The following is a 10,641-nucleotide window of genomic DNA, read 5'->3' on the forward strand; positions in this document are numbered from 1 at the left end:
CAGGGCGTGATCCCGGCGTTATGGAATCGAGCCCCACATCNAAGAGTATCAAAAACGATATAATTAGGGATAAGTTTAGCAAAGTAAGTGTAATATGTATACACTGAAAAATCACAAAATATTTTTGAGAGAAACTGAAGAGTTAATAAAGAAAGAGATATGCCATATTTGTGGACTGCAAACCGAATATTGTTTTGACCCAATTATTCCCAGAATAATCTATATGCTTAATGCAAACCTAATTAAAATTCATGCAATTTTTTCAGTAGAAATTGATGAAAAACTGAAACATATAATAATGAAAATGACCTAGACTAACCAAAATAATTTTTTTAAAAAGTCAAATTTGGAGGACTTAGTATAAACTACAATAATAAAGAGAGTGTGGCTTTTGCATATCTATAGACATGAAGATCAATGAAACAGAAAACAGAGTCTCAATCTAACACAACAGATCAATTTTTGACCAAAGTACCTATGTAATTCAATGGAGAACAAATATTCTTTGCACCTATTGGTGCCAAAACAACTGAATATCCATACGTAAAAGAAAATAAATCTCAAGTCTTTTATAACATCATGCACAAAAATTATCTAAATATGGATCATAGACCTAAACGTATGAGCCAAAATGGTAAGACTTCTAGATGAAAGTATTCTAGGGAAAATCTTGAAAACTTTGCGATAAGCAAGAACTTCTTAGGATACAAAATGCATGAATTATAAAGAAAAAGCTGATAAATTGGAATTCATGAACACTAAAAACTTTTCAAATAATACAATTAATTTTGTATACTGAAGAAGAAAATGGAAAGGTAATCAAAGTGCTTGAAGAAAATAATTGCACTACAGCTTTCTGACACAGACTTGTATACAAAACACATCAGGAATTTTTACAATTCAATAATTAGGGGACGAGCAACCTAACAAAAAAAGGCAAAATATTTGAATAAAATTACACCAAAGAAGATAGAGAGATGGTCAATAAACACATAAAAAATATTCGACATCTTTAGCCATTGGGAAATGCAAATTCAAACAATAATAAAATAACAAAACACACTATTAGAATTGAAAATTTTAAAAACTGGCAACTATTGTTTATAATGCAAAGAGACTGAAAATTTTCATACACTGCTGAGGGTGGGGGATATAAAATGGTACCTGTACTTGGAAAACAACTCGGCAGTTTCTTAAGAGGTTAAACACACACTTAGAACACACAACATGCATAAATACCTATATACATACAACCCAGCAATTCCACTCTGAGTAATTCACCCCACCATATGTAAAAAATGTATACCCACGCTGTTATGAACCAAACGTGTCCTCTGCAAATCGATATGTTAAGTGCTGGTATTTGGAGTTGAGGCCTTTGGGAAAGGATGAAGTTTAGACGGAGTTCAGGCGAGCTACTGAGGGCGGCTTTCCCGTGGTCTGGTGAGCGCGCTTATAAGACACGCCAGAGCTACCTACCATCCGCACACTTGCACCGAGGGAAGGACATGTAAGCACACAGGTAAAGGCGGCTTCCATAAGCCAGGAAGAGGGCCCTCACCTAGAACCAAATCTGTCAGCACCTTGATCTTGGCCTTCCCAACCTATATAACCAGGAGAAACCATTTCTGTTGTTTAAGGCACCCCCAGTCTATGGTGTTTTATTTAGCAGCCTGAGCTAAGACACACACAAATCCTTATATGATAATGCACAGAGCAGCTTTCTTCCTAATAGCCCCAGATTGGAAGCCTAAATGTCCATCAACAAGAGAAAGACAAAAAAATTGTGCTATATCCATTTAATGGAATACTTAGCCATAAAATAAAAGAAGGTATGCTATAACAATACGGATAAATCTCAAAATCACTATGCTGAGAAAGAAGCCAAATACAAAAGAATATCTACTGTATGATACAAATATGAAACTCTAGAAGAGATAAATGGATTTGGTAGTGACAGATAAACAGTTCGGTGGTGGCCTGGGGCCTGGGCTGGGCTGGGAGCTGGGAGGGTTTAACAAGGCAAACTAGGGCCTGGGGGAGACAATGTGCTTGGTTTGAGTGAATCTTGACTGTGGATGAGGTTATACAGTGTGTGAGTGTGTGTCTGTGAGTGTGTGTGTGTGTGTGGTAACTCTTCAAACTATACACTTGAAATGCATGCATTTATTTTATATAAATTATATCTGAGCATTAGTATAAAAAATCGAAACCGAAATGTTAGAAAACCAATACTAAATGGAAAAAAAATATAAAATGCAAAATTTTTTAAATATAAAAGAATAAGTGTAAAAAAGAATAAGAACAGCTAAATAGATTAATAAATAATAAATTGAAATGGTAAGCAAAGACCACCTCACACACCAAAGAGGTCCAGACTTAATTTTATAGATAAAAAATTTTCCTGAAAGTGTGAAGGCGTAAGTAATTTCTTTCTTACAGGAATTGTTACAGCAAATAGTAACAGAACAAACATTACCTAATTTATTTTACAAAATTATTGCCACCTTGATCAGCAAAGTGGATTGGGAAAGTACAAAGAAAATAAATCACAGGCCTACTTTGTTTGAAACCACAAAAGTAGAAATCCTAAAGAAAATACCAGCTAACTAATTTCCATTATACCTAACAATAATAATAGAAATAGAAATAAAGGTAGGATGGGATTTATTATTTGCTCATGTTAATAAAGGTGTGGAATGATTAAATGTGGTCATTAGTATGGGGCTTATCAGCAATTTTGTAGATTTTGTTTCAATTTCCCCAGGTACAACCTCACCTCGGACTCAGAACAATAAGGAAGGGCCAGTGTTCCTACAGGCCGGTCAAGCCACTCTCCCTGTATTCAGCGTGTTGTCCACATCACAGAAGCCGGCTGGTAAGTGCTGGGCTACTTACTGTCCCCAGTCCAGTCAGGGCTGTCACGTTCTTCCAAGCCTTTTTGGTTGCTACTCTCCAACTGTTCTAGAAGTCTGTTTTAGGAGAAAAGGCAACACAAAAGTTCTGTGTGCCCATCAGCTTGGCTCCAACTTCTGCTTGAAAGACGGCATTTCCCCAGCCTGTTATGTTGCCAATTATCAGTGGTGGGATAGAAATAGAGTATTTGCTGTCCTTCTTGAACTTTGATCAATTCTCACCACGCTGCTGGCAAAAATGAACGGGGCCATCAGAGTTACCTCATTTCTAGTTGCACTGCAATGTGCTCATAGCTTCTTTATATGCTCGCCAGATTGCCTTCCGTGTGACACAAGCCATGTGTTTCTGTGAGCATTTGTTATTTGTGGTGCATATTGGACCCTTTCTTAGCTTCAAAATTTATGATGTTATCTCTACTATTTTGCATCTTTTTGCTCATTTCTGTATGTATTGGGGTGAGTGATGGCACAAATCTCTACTTAGGACACTTTTTTTGCAGTCACTCTGTTGATAGATATGTTATTATTTATGCACTGGTATTTGTATCTCTATACTTGGCCTATAAAGAGTGTTTATTCCTCTTATTTCAACTAACTGCTGTTTTTCATACATAGAAATAAAAATATTAATCTACCATCAATAGTTATTTCAATTTAGATTTTTCCCTATCATAGACATGAAGGGACTGAATCATTTACGTTCTTAATCAAGTGCAAGCATTTACAATATAATGATCCAACAATTCTACACGTTTCTCAGTGCTCATTAAGGTAAGTGTATCCTTAATCCCCTTTATCTACTTCACCCACCCTCCCACCCACCTCCTCCCTGGCAATCACATTTGTTGTCTGTATTTAAGACTGTTTTTTGTCTCTTTTGTTGTTGTTTATTCGTTTTGTTTCTTAAATTCCCCATATGAGTGAAATCATATAGTATTTGTCTTTGTCTGATTATTTCTTAGCATTATACCCTCTAGTTCCATCCATATTGTTGCTGATGGCAAGATCTCCTTTTTATGATTAATATTCCAGTGTGTGTGTGTGTGTGTGTGTGTACACCACTCATTCATCTATGTACACTTGGGCTGCTTCCATATCTTGGCTATTGTAAATAATGATGCAATAAACAGAGGGGTGCAGATATCTTTTCAAAGTAGTGTTTTTGTTTTCCTTGAGTAAATACCCAGTAATGGGATTATTGGATCATAGGATAAATCTATTTTTAACTTTTTGAGGAACTTCCATACTGTTTTCCACAGTGGCTGCACCAGTTTGCATTCCTACCAGCAGTGCATGAAGTTCCCTTTTTCTCCACATGCTCATCAACACCTGTTAGATTTTGTCTTTTAGAGCTTAGCCATTCTGACTGGTGTGAGGTGATATCTCACTATGGTTTTGATTTGCATTTCCCTGATCATTAGTGATGTTGAGCATCTTTTCATGTGTCTGTTGGCCATCTTTCAAAAAATGTCTGTTCAGGTTCTCTGCCCATTTTTTTATAATAATATTTTTTTATTATATTATGTTAGTCACCATACAGTACATCCCCGGTTTCCCATGTAAAGTTCGATGATTCATTACTTGCGTATAACACCCAGTGCTCCATGCAATACATGCCCTCCTTACTACCCATCACCGGCCTATCCCATTCCCTCACCCCCTCCCCTCTGAAGCCCTCAGTTTGTTTCTCAGAGTCCATAGTCTCTCATGCTTCATTCCCCCTTCTGATTACCCCTCCTTTCTTTATCCCTTTTTTAATCGGATTATTATTATTTGTTGCTATTGTTGTTTGCTCTTGAGTTGTATAAGTTCTTCATGTACTTTGGATATTAGCCCCTTATCTGATATATCATTTAAAAATATCTTCTATTAAGCATTGTGCCTTTTTGTTTTGTTGATGGTTTCCTTTGCTGTGCAGAAGCCTTTTATTTTGATGTAGTCCCAACTGTTTTGTTTTTGTTTCCCTTGCCTGAAGAGACATTTCTAGAAAAATATTTCTTCAGCCAATGTCAAAAAAATTACTGCCTATGTTTTCTTCTAGAAGTTTTATGGTTTCAGGTCTCACATTTAAATCCTTAATCCATTTTGAGTTTATTTTTGTATATGGTGTAAGAAAGTGGTCCAGTTTCATTCTTTTGCATGTTGCTATCCAGTTTTCCTGGGACCATTTGTTGAAGAGACTGCCTTTTCTCCATTACATATTCTTTCCTCATTTGTCATAGATTAACTGACTGGGTTTATTCCTGGGTTCTCTATTCTGTTCTATCAACCAATGTGTCTATTTTTATGCCAGTACCACATTGTTCTGATTACTATAGCTTTGTAGTATATCTTGAAATCTAGAATTGTGATACCTCCAGCTTTGTTCTTCTCTTTCAACATGGCTTTGGCTATTTGGGGTCCTGGGTTCTACACAAATTTTATTTTTATTTGTTCTCGTTCTGTGAAAAATGTTGTTGGTATTTTGATAAGGATTGCACTAAATCTGTAGATTTCTTTTTTATTTTACTTTTAAACTTGTGTGAACTACAAACATGTAAGAAGACATTCTGGAAATCTTTTTTTTTTATTTACTCCTGTTGCTATTTCACAGATTTATTCACCCATACAAATCTCAGTCACAGAGAATATGTTACATAGCAAGTAACATACCCACTTATGTGCATAAAATATTTACATATAATCTTTATTATTCTCAGTTTATGTAAATAAAAAACAGAATTATTATAAAATAATTTGTAAAAGTCAACCAATGTTTTTAAAAATGGTAACTCAATGTGCTGTTCCATTCCTTGTTAATGAAAGAATACAATTTATATACTATATTATTAATATTATATCTAAAGAAAATTACTCTTTTACTCCTTGAAATTCTTCAAATTAAAGGCATTCTAAAGGAAACTTTAAAAACTAAAGACAATATATATGAGTACTTTAAAACTATTTTTAAAAATCCTCTTTGCCTGAGTAAGTCTTTATTTTCTAGAAAAAATGTTGAATTCCTAATGTCTGCTAAAAGATATTAAACCATTGGAAATTAGCATTTTTCTTTGTAAATTCTCACACTTTTAATTTTCTAGCAATTCATTTAATATTTCAAATACAAGCTTATTAATTTTATAGCTATTATTACTTTTATTATATCATATTTTGAAGAAATAGTATTTTTTTTAAAGATTTTATTTATTTATTCGACAGAGATAGAGACAGCCAGCGAGAGAGGGAACACAAGCAGGGAGAGTGGGAGAGGAAGAAGCAGGCTCACAGCAGAAGAGCCTGACGTGGGGCTTGATCCCATAACGCCGGGATCACGCCCTGAGCCGAAGGCAGACGCTTAACCGCTGTGCCACCCAGGCGCCCCCGAAGAAATAGTATTTTTAATACAACTATTAATAAATCAAGTTTTTAGTTGTACTTTATAATAGTCCATTGGATGTATATTTATTATTTGAGGAGAAATAGCAAAGATAATATAAATATTTCAATGATTAGCATTGTCCCAGATACTCTAAACATATTTAATAAAATATACATTGTGTTAACCAATGAGGTATCTTGAAGTACATAACAAAATATAATGACATGAAATAAAAACCACCTGAGGGAAATAATATAAACTCTATTGAAAACATTTATGGCAATGGTAATAATAAATATACATTTGCAATTTAATATTAACCAAAATATTGTATATCTTTTATTCCCTTGAGACCCTGGAAATATTCCTTTTCTGCAGATTTACCACACTCTAGAATACTCCTTTGTTTTGAATCATTTCATCTCAATAAGCCAAGGATTTCAATTCATATAAGAATATACATTATATATCTGTCTTAATAATAATTCAGTACTTCTGTATTGAATATTTACTATCATAGAATAATTCCTTCTGCATCAGAAATCGGAACTTGATGTGAAGTTCACCTGCCTTCAAAATATCAAAATACCATCATCTTGTTATACCTTGCAGACAAAAGAAAGGATGGCATATCTTCCTAATGCATTAAAGCAAAGATCATAGGGTTGAGGGACGGAAGTCTTGGATTTGAGCCTGGATATGGTCTTTATTGACTGTCCATGTCATCAGATACCTCTGAGTTTTACCTCTGTCTCCTGGGAGAATGAATGCACAAATGAATTCTACTTGGAAAATGTAAATCATCATCCATGTATGGATTGTTATCTTAACCAGGAACACCTCAATGACTGGTCAGGACTGATCGATTTGTCCTCAAATTCAAACTGATGGTAAGCCAATGTGACATTTTCTCTTTGATTTCCTATTGGTCAAGATCCAATCAGTTAATAGAAGCTGTTAGTATGAGCATCTGGTCACAAAGGAGGTGGAAGAAAAGGAAATCAAACACCACCTTTTGTGGTACCTGTGACATTGGAGAGCAGAACTGGTTGGCAGGAGGTGAAACCGAGGAGCTACTGTGAGAAATTCATCCAAATTACGAGAGGGAAAAATGTCCTGGCTTTTTTCTTCTTCCCACCCTCCAATGTTCTGCCATGGACTTCACTGGCACTTGCCAAAAATCAGCCTGGGAACAATGGTGTGTAGCACTCAATGTTTTGTGATAAAAAGATCAGGGTGGAGGTAGGAATGAATCTGTGAGCAGAGAGGCAAATGATCTGCAAGTATGAGCTTATCTCCAGGCTGGCCTTTTCTCAGACGATAATAGGCATTTCCAGAAGGAAACATATATGTTTACCAAAATGACACTGATAAATTGCCTGCCCTCCATCACAAATTTACCTAGTACTTGATCTATTATCCTATGAATACTACTCCCAACTCCAAATTTTTGCTTCAATGGAATGAATGTAATGTTTTCAGAAGAACAAAATAAGGAGAACTGATTAAAACAGTAATGATTCTTCCCTTCTGTCTTTTTTTTTTTTTAAAGATTTTATTTATTTATTCGACAGAGATAGAGACAGCCAGCGAGAGAGGGAACACAAGCAGGGGGAGTGGGAGAGGAAGAAGCAGGCTCATAGCAGAGGAGCCCGATGTGGGGCTCGATCCCATAACGCTGGGATCACGCCCTGAGCCGAAGGCAGACGCTTAACCACTGTGCCACCCAGGCGCCCCCCTTCTGTCTTGATATCCAAGAGGATATCCTTCGCAGGAGGAGAGGAGAGGCTGTATCCAAGCTCAGCATCCTCTGTCAGGAAGGACTTAATGCCATGATCTCTAGGTGTGGACATCAGACATCCCCAGGCAAAGGCTATAAATATCTGGCATACCAAACCAGTTAGTTAGCTTGGCACTAAGAAGGTTCTGAATTCATCCCTTACCCCCTTCCCACAAACACACACACAAGTTTGCTTTCATGTTTGCTGTGTCCGAATAGAAAAAGATGGGAGTATATTAGGTTCCCGTGGCTGCTGTAACAAAGTACCAGACTGGGTAGCTGAAATACAAGAAATTTACTCTCCCACAGTTCACGGAAGTCAGAAGTCTGAAATCAAGGTCTTGGCAGAGCTGTACTTTCTCTGAAGGCTCTAGGGGAGTATCTTTCCCTTCCCTCTTCCAGCTTTTGGGGTTGCTGGAATTCCTTGGCTTTTTTGGCTTTTGGCCACATCACTCCAGTCTCTGCCATGGTCTTCACCATTGCTTTCCCCTCTTCTGCCTGTGTGTCCTCTTCTGTTTGTCTCAAATTTCCCTCTACTTTTTCTATTTTAAGGATACTTGACATTGAATTTAGGATCCACCCATAATTCAAGATTATCTCATTCAAGATCCTTAACTTAATTACATCAGAAAAGATCCCCCCTTTTTTTCCCAAATAAGGTAACATTTGCGAGTTCTAAGGATTTAAACTGGATATCTTTCGGAGGGTTACTTTCACCTTTTTTTTTAATCTAACAAAGTGAGAAAAAGCTCCTTGCATTACACTGATATGTAGACTCACCCTGGAGGCCCAGCAAGGTCCAACTTCAACATAGCTCTCTGCAGGAGAATGGGAGAATCAAAAGGATCTTACCTTCTCTTCTCTTGTTGATCTTTAGCCTATATGAATTTCCAAGTCCTTTTCCACAATAAAGCTTATTTCTTCAATGAGAACCATGTGTTGTTTGAGAATTAACAGTGGAGATCCAGAAGGGATACCTATTACACCACAACAATGCACTGTAACAGATTAGTTCAGGAGGCCCATTTTGAATGCTCATCACACACATATAATATGATACAAACTTACATTTCTAGAATAACATGACTGTGCGGTGCACAGACCTAGGAAAATGACATCCTAATAGAACCAGAATTCTTCAATGTTCTTAAATTGTCCCCTTTATCCCTGTCTGCTCATGAGGAAATCACCATTTCAAGTAGGTTGCAACCACCAATTCCACACTCTTCCTAATGCATAAAAACCTAGCAACAGCTGACTTCGTTATCTCTTTCATCTTACTTAGAAATAAAGAATCATGATTAAATCACATATATCCCAAATTATTTTTTCTTAGTGAATCATGCATGCATCTATTATAGTTATTTGTTTAAGTCAATACATTTTTGTTTAGGATTTTTACATTTGATTCCTTCTACTACCAATCACCACAGTTCCTTCAAAGTCAGAATCAAAATCTTCAAAAGAATTTTTGTTCAATCCACAGTTGTCACTGTCAGTCTAGAGTTCTTTAGGTTGGACTTCTTTGATCTCCACTTGGATATGCACATATCAAAATTCAAAAATTCCCCACCTGTAATCTTTGGGATCAAGTTTCTTTACTTTAGGGCCCTAGAATCCAAATTGTTGGAAGTACACTGGTTGCTATTTTGGCAAATCATCTAAAATTGTTATTCCTTCATTGTTTCGAGTATTGAAAAGTCTTGTGACTTCCACTCTACTCCATGAGCCTAGCAGAAAATATTACAGACCTCACTGTCACCACCACAACAAGCTTGCTGTGATGGAAGCATAACCTGTGTCTCAATACAGCCACATGCAGTTATTTTTATATATAGGCTATATGCTAAGCATAGAAAACAGAAGTTTAATAAAATAAATTAATAATTAATTATAACAAGATTATCCAAAATTATTTAAATGAAATTGAAGACTTGAAAGAAAATTTCTCAGAAGTCTGCATAATGTTTATTACAAAATGTGTTTTTGGGGTGCTTGGATGGCTCAGTCGGTTAAGCATCTGATTCTTGGTTTTGGTTCTGGTCACGATCTCAGGGTCCTGGGATCAAGCCCCACATCAGGCTCCATGGTCAGCCAGGAATCTGCTTGAGGATTTCTCTCCCTCTCATACTGCCCCTCCCCCACCTTGCATTTGCTCAAGCTCTTCCTAAAAATAAATAAATCTTTAAAAAACGTTTTATTATAAACTATGTTTTATTATAAAATGAGAGAGCCTATATTTTCTTAAAAAGAGTAAGAATCATGGGAAAGATAAGAGAAGAGAAGCATTTCGTTCTTTAGATTGGGATTAGCAATCTATGGCCATTGCCTATTTTTACATAATAGCCCACGGAAGAGTTTTGAAATTTCAAAATGGTTAGAATAATCAAAAGAAGACAATATCTTACAACACACGAACATCTTAGGAAATTTAAATTTTAGTGTCCATAAATAAGAGTTTCACCGAACACAACTACACTCTGTGGTACACCCATGGCTGCTCACATGCCCCAACAAGAGTTGAGTAGTTGTGACAGAGATGACACGGGCTCCAGAGCCCAAAATATTAACTTCCTGGCCCTTTATAG

The 10,641-nt window shown here is 36.2% G+C and overlaps 1 non-coding gene across 1 annotated transcript; it reads right to left on the bottom strand.

Annotated features, from left to right (window-relative positions):
* Positions 1–9,791: 9,791 nt before the first annotated feature.
* On the bottom strand, positions 9,792–9,894 carry LOC117795550. The gene has a single exon (XR_004619606.1). It is a non-coding gene; the product is annotated as a small nucleolar RNA SNORA1 (small nucleolar RNA).
* Positions 9,895–10,641: the final 747 nt, after the last annotated feature.

Source organism: Ailuropoda melanoleuca, chromosome 1 (genome assembly GCF_002007445.2).
Source record: "Ailuropoda melanoleuca isolate Jingjing chromosome 1, ASM200744v2, whole genome shotgun sequence".
Classification (NCBI taxonomy): Eukaryota; Metazoa; Chordata; class Mammalia; order Carnivora; family Ursidae; genus Ailuropoda; species Ailuropoda melanoleuca.